Source organism: Carcharodon carcharias, chromosome 6 (assembly GCF_017639515.1).
Source record: "Carcharodon carcharias isolate sCarCar2 chromosome 6, sCarCar2.pri, whole genome shotgun sequence".
Classification (NCBI taxonomy): domain Eukaryota; kingdom Metazoa; phylum Chordata; class Chondrichthyes; order Lamniformes; family Lamnidae; genus Carcharodon; species Carcharodon carcharias.
Window position 1 is genome coordinate 12,618,167 of NC_054472.1, and position 12,653 is coordinate 12,630,819.

The following is a 12,653-nucleotide window of genomic DNA, read 5'->3' on the forward strand; positions in this document are numbered from 1 at the left end:
GGGAGACCCTTCTTATCAGGCACCCTGTGGCCCTGGAGGGGCAAGGGCCAATCTCCTGCCGGAAAAACTCCTCTCTGCCCTCCATAACGCCATCCCTACCTAACTGGCCTCAACAAGCCCACCCCACTCACCTCTTTCCTGAGGCTTCCATCGATACTGTGGCTCCAGGGCCTCCCGCAGTTCCAGGTGTGGCCACCGGTCCCAGTGGTGCAACTGGAGTTGAAGAGCTCCCGGTCCTCTTATTGACCAGCAGCCCTTGGAGGCTTCATGTTCATCTTTAAAGGCACGGAAGTCCTGAAGGCAGGCAGTTAACAGCCTGCTTGACATTTAATCCTGTCAGGGTCCCAGAAATGGCCACCATGACCTTTAAACTCAGCTCCAGGATGTGCAACAGGAATTAGATCTGCTTGTCTCAGTTGTCAGAAATATAATCCGCACAGAGATATCCAGCTACCATCCATATAAGAAGCAAACAGCCATTTCCCTTAAATAAGTGGTTCCAGGAGGAAAAAGAGAATGAAAGATTTGCTTTTATACAGAACCTTTTATGAACCCAGGATATCCCAACACACATTACAGCCCATGCGGTACCTTTGAACTGTAGTCACTGTTGTAATGACGGAAGCAGGGTAGCCAATTTATTCACAGGAAGGTCCCACAAAAGGCAACATGATAAGAACCAGATAATCTCTTTGAGGGAAAACGTTAGTCCAGGACACCAGGAAGAACTCCCCTGCACTTCTTCACAATACTGCCTTGGAATCTTTAACGTATTTTTCTACAAACTTTAAGTTGTGAAATTCTGATTCTTTAGTAACAGATGGTACAAGAACGTGGTAACTCTTTCGTGTACAAACCTGTTTCCATCTGTTTCAGATGAAGTTACATTGTTTCATAGTTTGCCATTGTGAGATTTGAACTCTTGATCTTGGGGTTACAAACTCAGCACCATAACCACTTGGCTATTTAGGCCAAGCTCCAGATTGAGGTCAGGCATTCAAAAATTGCTTCAAAACTCTCAATCCATTCTCTCCACGGAAATCTTTAGTAAAAAGTGAAAGGTTTATACGAATTGAAGAGAACGTGGTACGCTAACTTTTGAAAAGAGTGGAAGTTTCTGTTTAACAACCATAAATGCTTGTGTTTTACAGTGAAAAACTGGAAAATAGGAACATAGGAGGCCATTCATAGCCCCTCGAACCTATTCAATTAGACTATAGCTGATTTGTGGCCTAACTCCATGGGTAGAATTTTGCTGTCGGCGAGCGGGGGTGGTGGGGGGGGGGGGTGGGGGGAGGTGGGGCCTGCTTGCTGACACGTAAAATGATGCGGGATGATGTCGGGCGGAACCACCGATGTCACCGCGCCTCATTTAAATTTTCAGGATGGTGGGGGCACAGCAAAATCAGCTGCGGGCCCGCCCACCTGTCAATGGCCATTGACAGGATCAATTAAGCAATTAAAGGACCTGCCCGTCCAACCTTAAGGTCGGTGGGCAGGCCGGGAGCCCCGGCAGCAACTAGAAAAATTATGAAACCTCGTCCAGCGCGGGATGAGGTTTCATATAGGGTTTTTAAAATTGTAATAAAGTTTCTTTGTAAATTATGAACATGTCCCAACTCATGTGACATTGTCACATGAGGGGACATGTAAGGGATTTTTCTTTTCTCTATTTTTAATATTTTTAAAAGTCGGGGCGATCTCCCTGAGGCTGCACTTAGCCTCAGGGAGATGTGCGCTCTTTCGTGCACATGCACAAAAGACCGCGCTCTCGATTTAAGGGATTCACCCCCGCCCATACAGGGAGCGCATAGCACTTCCCGGTGGACATGAGGCTGGGCGGGCCTTAATTAGCCTGTCCACGTAAAATGGCGGTGTGGCCCCAGTTGCTGGCGGCGATCGGCTCTGAGCCCGCCCATGATTGGGTCAGGCCCGCCCGCCTGACAAACGGAAAATTCTGCCCCATATACCTGTCTTTTCCCCATATTCCTTAATCCCTTTGGCGAATAAAAATCTATCCACCTCGGTTTTAAAATGATCAATTAATCTTGTAACAATTGCCATCTGAGGAAGAGTTCCAAACTTCTACCATCGTATCCATGAAACAGTGCCGATAACTATAGTAATATCTCCATTAAAAAAGCATTATTCTATTAACATATATATTTGAGACTATTTAAGCAAGTTGGGCAAGGCAACATGGAGACATTTGTACCCCTTCAGTTATTTGTTATGGGTCAGAAATGTAACACTGGGTACAGTCAGGAATTTAGGAGGCAGCGCATTTTGAAGGATAGAATTGGGTCCTGCTTGCATACTTCTACCTCACGGACAGCACCGTGTTTTGACAGACGGAGCACACAGATCCGAAGCTACCCAGACAGTATTAAACAACAGTTAGCCCCATTCAAGCAGCATCGACAAATGTCCATGAGATCTGCCCATTTCTTTGAACTAATTATAGAGTGTGCAGATGTAAATCAGAGACAACATGGACATCAAAGAATAGCTCTGTAATTATCCAGAAGATCTTGTGTCTTTTTCTTCTATAACAGAATCATTTTCAGTATTTTATTTAGACAGCAAACTTCATGACAAAGCCCAGCTGCAGTGATGCAATTCAACTTGTTTGAAGGGAAAGGTTTATGCTATACTGTAATTAGGAAAGCACAGTGTAATTATAGATTTACCTTTAGAATGGTTGATGTTAACATGTCTTCACCAAACTTCGGTCCCATTTGCTTCCAATTGAGCAAAATCCTAAAGTAGAACACGAAATTATAGCAAATTAAATGATTTTGAAAATGAAGATTGGCTTTCTGTGGATTTTACTTTTCTAACTTTTGGACTGAAGGACTTTGCTATTCTAAGGCAAATAATTGCACTAATGATTAGAAGATTAGAACAATTTATTCTTTGCCTATTAGTGGTTTCTGTTACCCTTGTTTAGGAGAATCCATGCTCTCCCACTTTTGGACTTTTTACACACATGAAATTGGACAATGAGTTGAGCCAGGGGTGTCATTTTCTCCATAATTGACAACCACACAAATTCATTTTCAGCATGCCAATTGAATAATATTCAGGAGCATGAAGTCTCGTTAATTTCTTTCCTTACTGGCGTTCCAATTATAAGGTTTTTAAGATTGTTACATTTTGGGACTGTGTCTTTAATTTAGGGCAAAATGAAGGGGTCATGTGCAGTCTGCCTCACAACAGGCCTGGATGAAGTGGGTGTTAAAGGAAGGCCCAGATTGTTTTATGGGAAGAAGGTGTAAGGTGTTTACACTGGAGACAATGTCAGCAGCAGCATCTGTGTCTACAGTAGTTAGACTGCTCGTCTCCAAAGTCCATGGAGATGTTGAGAATGTTGGGTTGTAAACAGTGGTGCTTTTCACTGTCCATTAACTTCCAAGATAAAATTGGGGTCTAAATAATAGTTAATCAGCATTTCTACCTGGATACAAGGCTCACGTCATTCACATTACCATGGAGATAGAAACCATTCCCCTCACAAAGCCTAAGTTATCCCTGAAAACTCACTGACACAAGCAGTGTGTAGAATCTGGGACAGAGAGAGCAACTAGAGGCCACAATTCTCTGTGGGTCACTGCGCAGAAAAATAGATGGGTGGTCACACTCGAATTAAAAAGACCAATTTCGTGAGGAGTTAGAATGAGGCTGGAAGATTCATCTACCTTATGCTAGGAAGAGAATTCCCAGCAAAACTCTCACTGTGAAGGAGAGTTCTAAGGTTAAAAGTTATCATGATGCGAAAGGAAGAGAACAGAAGTACACCCTAAGAAACTAAGGATCACTTTGGCTGGTTCTGGGAGATATTATGACACAGCAGTTGGTAAAGGCTGAGTTGTTTAAATGCCAGAGGAAAACTTGAACAACTGTCATAACCTATATTTTCAATTGTTGTGTTTGAGATGCAGCTCTGAATTCAAGTATAAGACCACCGAGTCTCAAGAGATGTTTTACATACAACTAAATTAAACATTTATTAATTTAACAACAAATTAGACACATATACATGTCTACAAATTACTATTATAATAACTTATAAACAAATCCCCAAATTAATCACTCTGAGGTAAATCTCCACCAAGGTAACAATAACCCATAGACCTTAAACAGACATCAGGCAAAGCACAATTGACCTTATGAATTCAAAATGAGATTCCTTGCAATTTGGTTCCTTTGATTGTAAATTTTTCATTGTATCACCAGGCTATTAACATTACATCTTCTAACAATAATATCCTTTCATTCCACCAATTTTATTAATAAGCTGAAAAAAATAAACAAATTGCATCTTCTAGCTAGGTGCAAGATTTTACTTCCACTCTTGAATGCTTTATTCAACAAATTTGCACTTTGCCTTCTATCCTCCTTACTGTTTACCCAATTAACATCTCAAACTACTATACATCAAAGCACCCAGGCTATCTGGCTTTAGTCCAATAAAGACACACACAGTCAAAAACATGGACATAGACCCCACTACAATTCAATTTTAAAAATAATTTCCAATAACATTATAGACATTAATATCTCTTCATGACAGAGAATTGAATTTCTACTTAAGGGACAGTGTAACATATACCTGATATTGGTTTTTTACAATAATGTTAAAAGTTCTGTCCTGTAGTTTAAAATATAAGTAGCCTACAAAAATAGTGTTTAGTCAAAAGTGCTCTTAGCCTGTTTGTTGCGGTAAATGTCTTAAAACATGAAATCTTTTTGTGCCACCATTTCAGCTATTAACTGGAAGTTCGAACTTTTTAATAAGTTATCGGTCTCTACAGAGATCGTAACACTGGCCAGGGTGATGAACATAGGCTCACATAGAATTTCACAGCACAGAATCTGGCCATTCAGCCCAACTGGTTGGTGCTAATGTTTATGCACCACACAACCCTCTTCCCATCCCACTTCATCTAACCCCATCAATGTATGCTTCTCACATGTGTTTATCTCGATACCCATTAAATGCATCTACATTCTTTGCCTCAGCTACTCCCTGCGGAAGCCAAATGAGGAATCGGTAGCAACAAGGCAAAAAACTAATTTGCTCCATTTTAACCACTCCCCTGCTCCTTCTCCACCAATCAGGCAGAATTGAAACTCCATCCTTTTATTTCTGATTCAAAATTCTTTGAATCAAAGGTTCAGTAACCTAGAAAGAAAGAATTATTCCAGCGCTTTTTACAACTTCAGGATGCCCCAAAGCACTTTCCAGCCAATGAAATACACTTAAAATGTAGTCACTATTGTAATATAGGAAATATTGCAGCCAATATGCACATCACAAACTTCCACAAACCGTCAAGTGATAATGACCAGATAATTTGCTTTAGGTTTTGGCTGAGGGATAAATATTGGCCAGAACACTGGGAATAGCTTCTTGCTTCTTCTTCAAAGTAATGCCCTGGGATCTTTCCTGCAACTCAAGAGCAGCAGGTCCTCAGTTTAATATCTCTTCCAAAGGACAACTCCACCAACAGTGCAGCACTCCCTCACTCCTCCACTCAAGCACCAATCCAAATTATTGTAATTAAATCTCTGGAGTGGGATTTGAACCAACAGTTTTTTAAGCTCAGAAACAAAGACACAGTTGACACTAGACAACTGATGAAGAAGCTGCAATAAGCTATTTCACATACAGATACCGGCAAGAGATTTAAGCCACAAAATGTGATTGCAGAGCACCTGTATTTTTGGTGCTAATTGTGTCATTTTGGGTCCAAAATGGCACCGGCCGTCAGCACGCAAACTGTTGGTGTTGCCTGCACCAGATGCCATTTTGATAAGGCACAGGAAGTTTGTGTTGGCAGGCAGTTTGCAGAGTAGGCAGATTGTGACTTCAAACAGTGTGTATCACTGATTTGATGCCAGCGGTGCCATTTTTGACCTGACTGCTCCAACAGCTTAACCTCACATAGATGAACACACATTCAACAGCAGGATGGACTCCCAGCCAGTGCTATTTAGAGGGTTCAACAACTCTTTTCATGTTAGTTGCTGATGATGGATTTCTACCAGCTGCTGCCGAATTGGTAAAAGTGTCTAGTTTGGTTGTAATGCTGAAGTGTACACGGCGTGGTGAGGTATTGACTACAACCACAAGGATTCTGTTCTGACTACTAGCTGCCAGACACGAGTGCTTTGGTTTGTATCCCATCTTGGCCTGAAGCATGACAGGGACAATGAGCAGAGGCAATGCAGAGTTGGACAAACTGCTTGAAGGGGGAGGAAGAGTGAGGGGAGAAGGGCGATCAGCAGGAGGCCCCTGTCCAACAAGCATCTTCAGGGAGCAATTGTCATTTCTTAACATCAACATGGAACAGTGTGTCAGACATCTCTAGCCCCCTGGCTCATGACTCAGAGGCATTTGCCTTCAGATGCCACGTCACAGAGGGACCACTAGTGTTCTCATGAAGTTGGCCTCCAATTTCATGCTGGATATGATGAGCATACAAAGGAGTAGGCCATTCAGCCCCTTGAGCCTGATCCACCATTCAATTAAATCATGGCTGATCTGATTGTGGCCTCAACACCACTATCCTTCCCACCCCCTTAGATACCCTTTAGTTCTCTTGTGAGTCAAGAATCTATCTAGCTCTGCTTTAAAGATATTCAATGACCCTACCTCCACTGCTTTCTAGGGAACAGAGTTCCATAGATTTATGAACCTCTGAGAGAAAAGAATTCTCCCCATCTCTGTCTGAAATGGGAGACCTCTTATTTTTAAACAGTGTCCCTTAGTTCTAGTCTCGTTGATCCTCGCAGCATCCACTCGGTCAAGCTCCCTCAGAATCTTATATGTTTCAATAAGATCACCGCTCATTCTCCTAAACTCCAATGAATAAAGGCCCAAGCCTGTACAACCTTGCCTTATAAGATAACCCCCTCATCCCAGCTTCAGACTCTGTGCAAAGCCCTGTGCCAAGTTGGTACTGAACTCTTCCATGCCCTTTGACAATGGCTGTGGGCAGCCATGAATGCATACAACGAGAGCGAACCTGCCACATGAAATGTGATGGCCAGACCACTGGCACTCTGATACAACAATTGTGCTGTCCGGACACGAAGGACCCTGCAGTACTCACCAGAGCGCCTGTCACAATCTGTTGTGGTCTGTTGCACACTGCACGAACTCACCAACATAAATATCTGGTCACCAGGCATTGGCAAGCAACTGAGGAGGACGAGGAGGAGGAAGGAAGGAGGCAAACGACACCTCCCCTTTCTGACGGGCTGTTCATGATCAGCTCATGTGACTGCAAAGACAGTGGAAACAATTCCAATTCCCCAATAGTGGCCCCGCACCTTACCTTCTCTCTGTCACCGACCATCATAGTGTCCTCTTGGCAACAACCCTGAAATAAAAACCACCACAAAACAAACATTTAAAAGCCAAATTTATAAACTAAAACATCCAAAATTCCATACAAAAGCCTACTGATCAACTTTGTGCATTCCCTTAATGCCTGCCTTCCATGTGCCCTTGCTTGTCCTATAGTGCTCCTACACCGTGCTGCTACACCGTGCTGCTACACCGTGCTCCTACACCGTGCTCCTACACCGTGCTCCTACACCGTGCTCCTACACCGTGCTCCTACACCGTGCTGCTACACCGTGCTCCTACGCCGTGCTCCTACGCCGTGCTCCTACGCCGTGCTCCTACGCCGTGCTGCTACACCGTGCTGCTACACCGTGCTCCTACACCGTGCTCCTACACCGTGCTGCTACACCGTGCTCCTACACCGTGCTCCTACACCGTGCTGCTACACCGTGCTGCTACACCGTGCTCCTACACCGTGCTGCTACACCGTGCTCCTACACCGTGCTGCTACACCGTTCTCCTACACCGTGCTCCTACACCGTGCTGCTACACCGTGCTCCTACACCGTGCTGCTACACCGTGCTCCTACACCGTGCTCCTACACCGTGCTGCTACACCGTGCTCCTACACCGTGCTCCTACACCGTGCTCCTACACCGTGCTGCTACACCGTGCTCCTACACCGTGCTCCTACACCGTGCTGCTACACCGTGCTCCTACACCGTGCTCCTACACCGTGCTGCTCCAGTGGCTGCAGCTCGGCTGGTGGAAGGCTACTGGTTTTCAGTGGCAGACTCTGCCGATGGCCTTGGAGCAGCTCGGGGTATTGAAGGCCCAGTTTCGAACTGCAACCTCTCTGCACGGACAGCAGCAATCTGGGCAGGCTTGCCGATAGGCAGCAGTCAGGGCACTGGCAGAGTGACAGCGATGGGAGGGAGAACCTCTCCTTTTGAGAAAGGACAGCAGGTGTGTTACGGCCAGTGCCCCCAGGGCAGTACCTCAGCAAACCCAGTAAAGTGTTGGATACAGGTTGCTGGCCACTGCTTCTGCACTGGAAAGGATGGACCCCAAGCTCTGTGCAAAGCCCCTGTGCCATGTTGGTATTGAGCTCTTCCATGCCTCTCGAAAGTGATTATGGGCTTTCTAGCAGGCCTGCCGATGCACCTTGCATTTTTGCCAGCATACCCGTCAGCTTTTTCCAGTACGCCACGCTATCAAAGTCTTCCTCTGAGCCCGCCGCAGCAGAACTCATGTGTAACCTCATCCCCTGGCGGGTTGCTATACTGGATGGCACTTACCCCTGCCCTGGCCACAGGACACTCATGCCCACTGATCCTGCTACCCTGCTCTCCCCTAGAGTGCACACAGTGTCAGTATCTGAGCTGGCGACTGAGAGTGGGAGTGCAGGCGATGCAGTTCCCTCTCCATCGCTGCCTCCCTGCTCTCCCATCTTTTGCTTTCCCGATTCTGCCTGGCCGGATTGCAATCCTTGGATATCTGAAAAGGAGAAAGACACAAGGGTAGCGTCATGAGAAGGAGGTGGAGGGGAAAGCAAGGGGTGCATGTTTACCCCACCTGCAGTTTCGAAATCAGAAGAGGCTGTGGGATGAGGGGGAAGTGGGATGTGAGTTAGAGGCTTCGATATGAGGGTACCATTAACTTTAGTGGTTTCAGCACCACCGCTGGCCACAGCCTCAGCAATGGCCGCTCCAGTCATGGTGAGAGCCATTTCCTCCATAAAGGTGAGGACATGTAGCCGTGCCTGTCCTGTCGGTTAGCTGCTGCTGCTTCTGGTTGTGCACCACCTTGTCCTGCAAGAGAGAGGGAAGTGTCTCAGTGTGTGTAGTTCAATGTGACAATGCATCTGTCACGGTTGCATAACTGGCAGTGGGTGCAAGTTGTGAGATGTGGGTGTGAGGCTTGCAGCAGTGCTAAATTTCTGAGGATGAGGTGAAGTTCAGAATATGAGGCATGGATCATGATTTATAGAGCCTGTTGGTAGGTGAGTGATGGGGGTGTGATGTATTAAGCAGTGTGAGGCTAGTGGGGCAGTTGGTGGGGTAAGGAATTGGAAGATGCATTCACCGACCTTGAATACTCATGCGAGGTCATTAAACTTCTTGCGGCACTGCATTCAGGTCGGGATTATACTCTTGACATTGGCCTCCCCAGCTATCTAGTTCCACTATTTTCTAAGTGTTTGGCAGCAGGGCTCCTGCCACCTGTAGATAGATGACAACTCTCCTTCCCCGCACTTCCATCGGCTAAGGCTCTCTGTCACGTTGTGCTATAGTTCAGTGTTCTGCCTGCTGGCCCATTCTCCTGCAACCATTTCCAGCACCTGTCTCAGCCGGACCAAAACCTCCCATTTAAGAGGTGCTGGATGGTTTTAAATGGTGCTAACCTCTCGTGATCTTGCGTCCACCTACATAATCATGAAACTACTCAACCGCACAAACTTTGCACACTGGCTGCATCGGAAGCAATGGGAGCGGGTTAGTCGCACATCAAGATCCCTGCTCCCGCTTTTGAGCCTGATTGACTCCCGAGGCCCAGGTCAGCAGGGGCTAAAAAGAAAAGGGTTTAGGGAAGATTATTTTTCTAGTCCTCTAAACTTCTTTTAAGCAGGATGCCAGAGCGGCATTTGAAATGTTATTTCACATGGTGGTTCTGCATTGATCTTGTCTTATTCCGTTCAAATATTTTACGTTATTTTTGTGTTGTGTTGAGAAGGACATATCTGTTTATCCGCCAGATTCTTCTGGTTCCTTTCTCACTACAATGTGGCTTTAGTTTCAAATAATTTTATGTACAATAATGGGGTCATATCGAAACGTTGGTAAAGGCAGAGCGTAGGTACTGAAAATCCACAGCTGAAGATTGACGGGGCTTGGACAGACGCTCGCTCGGGATAAGATCACTTTGAAGGGCAAACCTGAAGTGCAGGGCATGTGTGCATGAAAACCTGAATTGAACAGACAGGAGAGTGACTGCAGCATTGCCAGAAGGTCCCTGGTGATGGAAGCCACCATGGTTAAAAAGAGTAAACAAGAGGAAGGAAGGTCATTCGGGGAAGTTGCGACTAGATGATGCCAAGTTTAGATTTTAGAAGCTTGAAGATTGTAACTGGTGTGGAAAGTTAAGGTAAAGTTCAGAGGAATGATTACAAGCAGGAGATTGAGAAGGTGAAGGAGAAACAGTAGAAAGAGGAGAATCTGAATCAACCGGGAAATCAGGACATCCTTGTGGATATGTCCGTGAGGGATGGTGATAATGGCACTATTCCAGCTGATCCAAGATCCACCACATATTGGCCAATGGGACAGGAAGAAGGATAGTCCTATTGTCTTTTCCAAATTACTTACCATAGAGAAATTCATAATGGAACGAGGGTGAGGGACGCCTCAAGAGCTTGCACAGGCAAGAACAGTGTGAGTGCAGTTAGCCGGGGCTTGTGGAGGGGTGGTAGTTACTGTGATTGACAATGCTTGCTTTACATGATTCATACTTACTGGCATTGGGACAATTGCAAAGAACAATCCTGAGTGTGCTAATAGCTACACTAACAACCAATTTTAGATAATCAATTGCACTCGTAATGCGGCTCCTTTACATTTAATGGAAGCAAGGACTTGTTATATTCAATCTTTGCACATTTTTCAAATGACCTGGGAGCTTGGGTAGCCTATAGTTCCCCATTGCTTTCTCCATGGCAATGTCTTGACCAATCAGAGTCGACTCACCAGCCGATCAGCATCCCTTTCTCCTGTAATATAACTTGTTGTGATCATTTGAAATTTGGTATTCTTGCATTTGTCCTGATGAGTGCAAGATGAAAATCTTCAGCAATGTGTCTCTCTTTTCAGCAATGTCAAAAAGAATGCCTGTCTTAGTTAGTTCTCTTAGGCAGAGTCACTCTCATTCTTCTCTTTAGCTCTTTGAGAAAGATCTTCTGCTATCTGTCTCCTCTTTGGGTAGCTTAGAAGCTATTCATAGTCAGGCACTGATGGTCAGTGAGATCTGTGACCAGCCCAGTTATACAGACGAAGGTGCTAGCTGTGGTGACCAGGGGAATTGTCCACTCCTGCCATCTGTGGGATTCATGGCCGGCAGGGTGGAAGATATGGAGGGAAGCAAAAAATTGGTTTCCCGACATTGGGAAATCAGGCCTGGAACTTTCTCTCCTGACGTTCATGGCAGCTTGATGGTGGATCAGTTTTCCGGCTGAAGTTTGGCAGGAATACGTTTTGCATCGCACGCCTGCTCATTAAAACACCAACAGAGAGGAACCGTGCACCCCCGTCAAATGTTCTGCCCACCAGTGGAAATTTATGCCATTCCGTAACCTGACTGGGCATTCATGGAGCGCATCCGGCAAGGGAGAATTTTGAAACACAGCTTAGAGTTGGCTGCACCACTGGAACTGACCACACGTATGTGTGCGCGGAAGACATGAGGGTGGGAGGTCCAGAGGAGATGAAAGGGGGGTGGTGAGTGAAAGACATGAGGGGGGTAGGGTGTCCAGTGGAGAGGAAGGGGGGTGTGGGTGGAGTGAGGGGAGGAGGAAGGCATGAGAGGGAAGAAGGTATGAGGAGGAAGGAGTAGGAAGAGGGTGGGGTGCAGCCAGATTGCTTCAGATGGAGGGGTCATTTGAGTCAACAGTGGAATCCTGGATCGAGAGGTGGAGGTCCTGGTGATAGGAGAGCATGGTGACTGTGAGAGGGGGAAGCAGGATGCAGTAGGGTGGAAGGGTCAGGGTCCAGGTATGATGGGTATAGTTCTCATCTGGGGATCATTGAGGGGGACAAAGATGGTGACACAGATTGCAGGAGTGGGAGGATCAGGGTGGGCATAGGAATGGTGACTGGGTTTGGCTCAGTGGGTAGGGAAGGTGTGTCCAAATTTACAGTGATAGGACCCGGGGTGCTGGGGGGGAAGTTGGAGGGTGACAGGGGAGGGTAAAGGTGGTGGAGACAGCTTGAAATGATATACGCACTACCCTGAGAGAGAGCCAGCTCCAGACCAAGGCAACGCCCTCAACACCCAACTTCAAAACATCGAGGTGGGGGAAGGGTCTTCTCGGGTGGGTGGAGCTGAAGGTCAGCACAACTGGACGACTGAAGGAAAACCCTAAAAAATCGTGTGGAGACTGCATCAGAGATTTTTGATTTGCCATTTCTCACTGTCTGGTGAAGGCCACACAGCAGCAGGGCTGGCTCAGAGGGTTCTCATTATAACAAGATCCCAGGAAGGTGTCGTTCACTCTGAGACATTCACCATCAGCTCCAGCCAGAGTTAGG

General features: G+C 46.0%; 1 non-coding gene across 1 annotated transcript; it reads right to left on the reverse strand.

Annotated features, from left to right (window-relative positions):
• Positions 1-976: 976 nt before the first annotated feature.
• LOC121279499 lies at positions 977-1,092 on the reverse strand. The gene has a single exon (XR_005943427.1). It is a non-coding gene; the product is annotated as a U5 spliceosomal RNA (small nuclear RNA).
• Between the last annotated feature and the right edge of the window lie 11,561 nt (positions 1,093-12,653).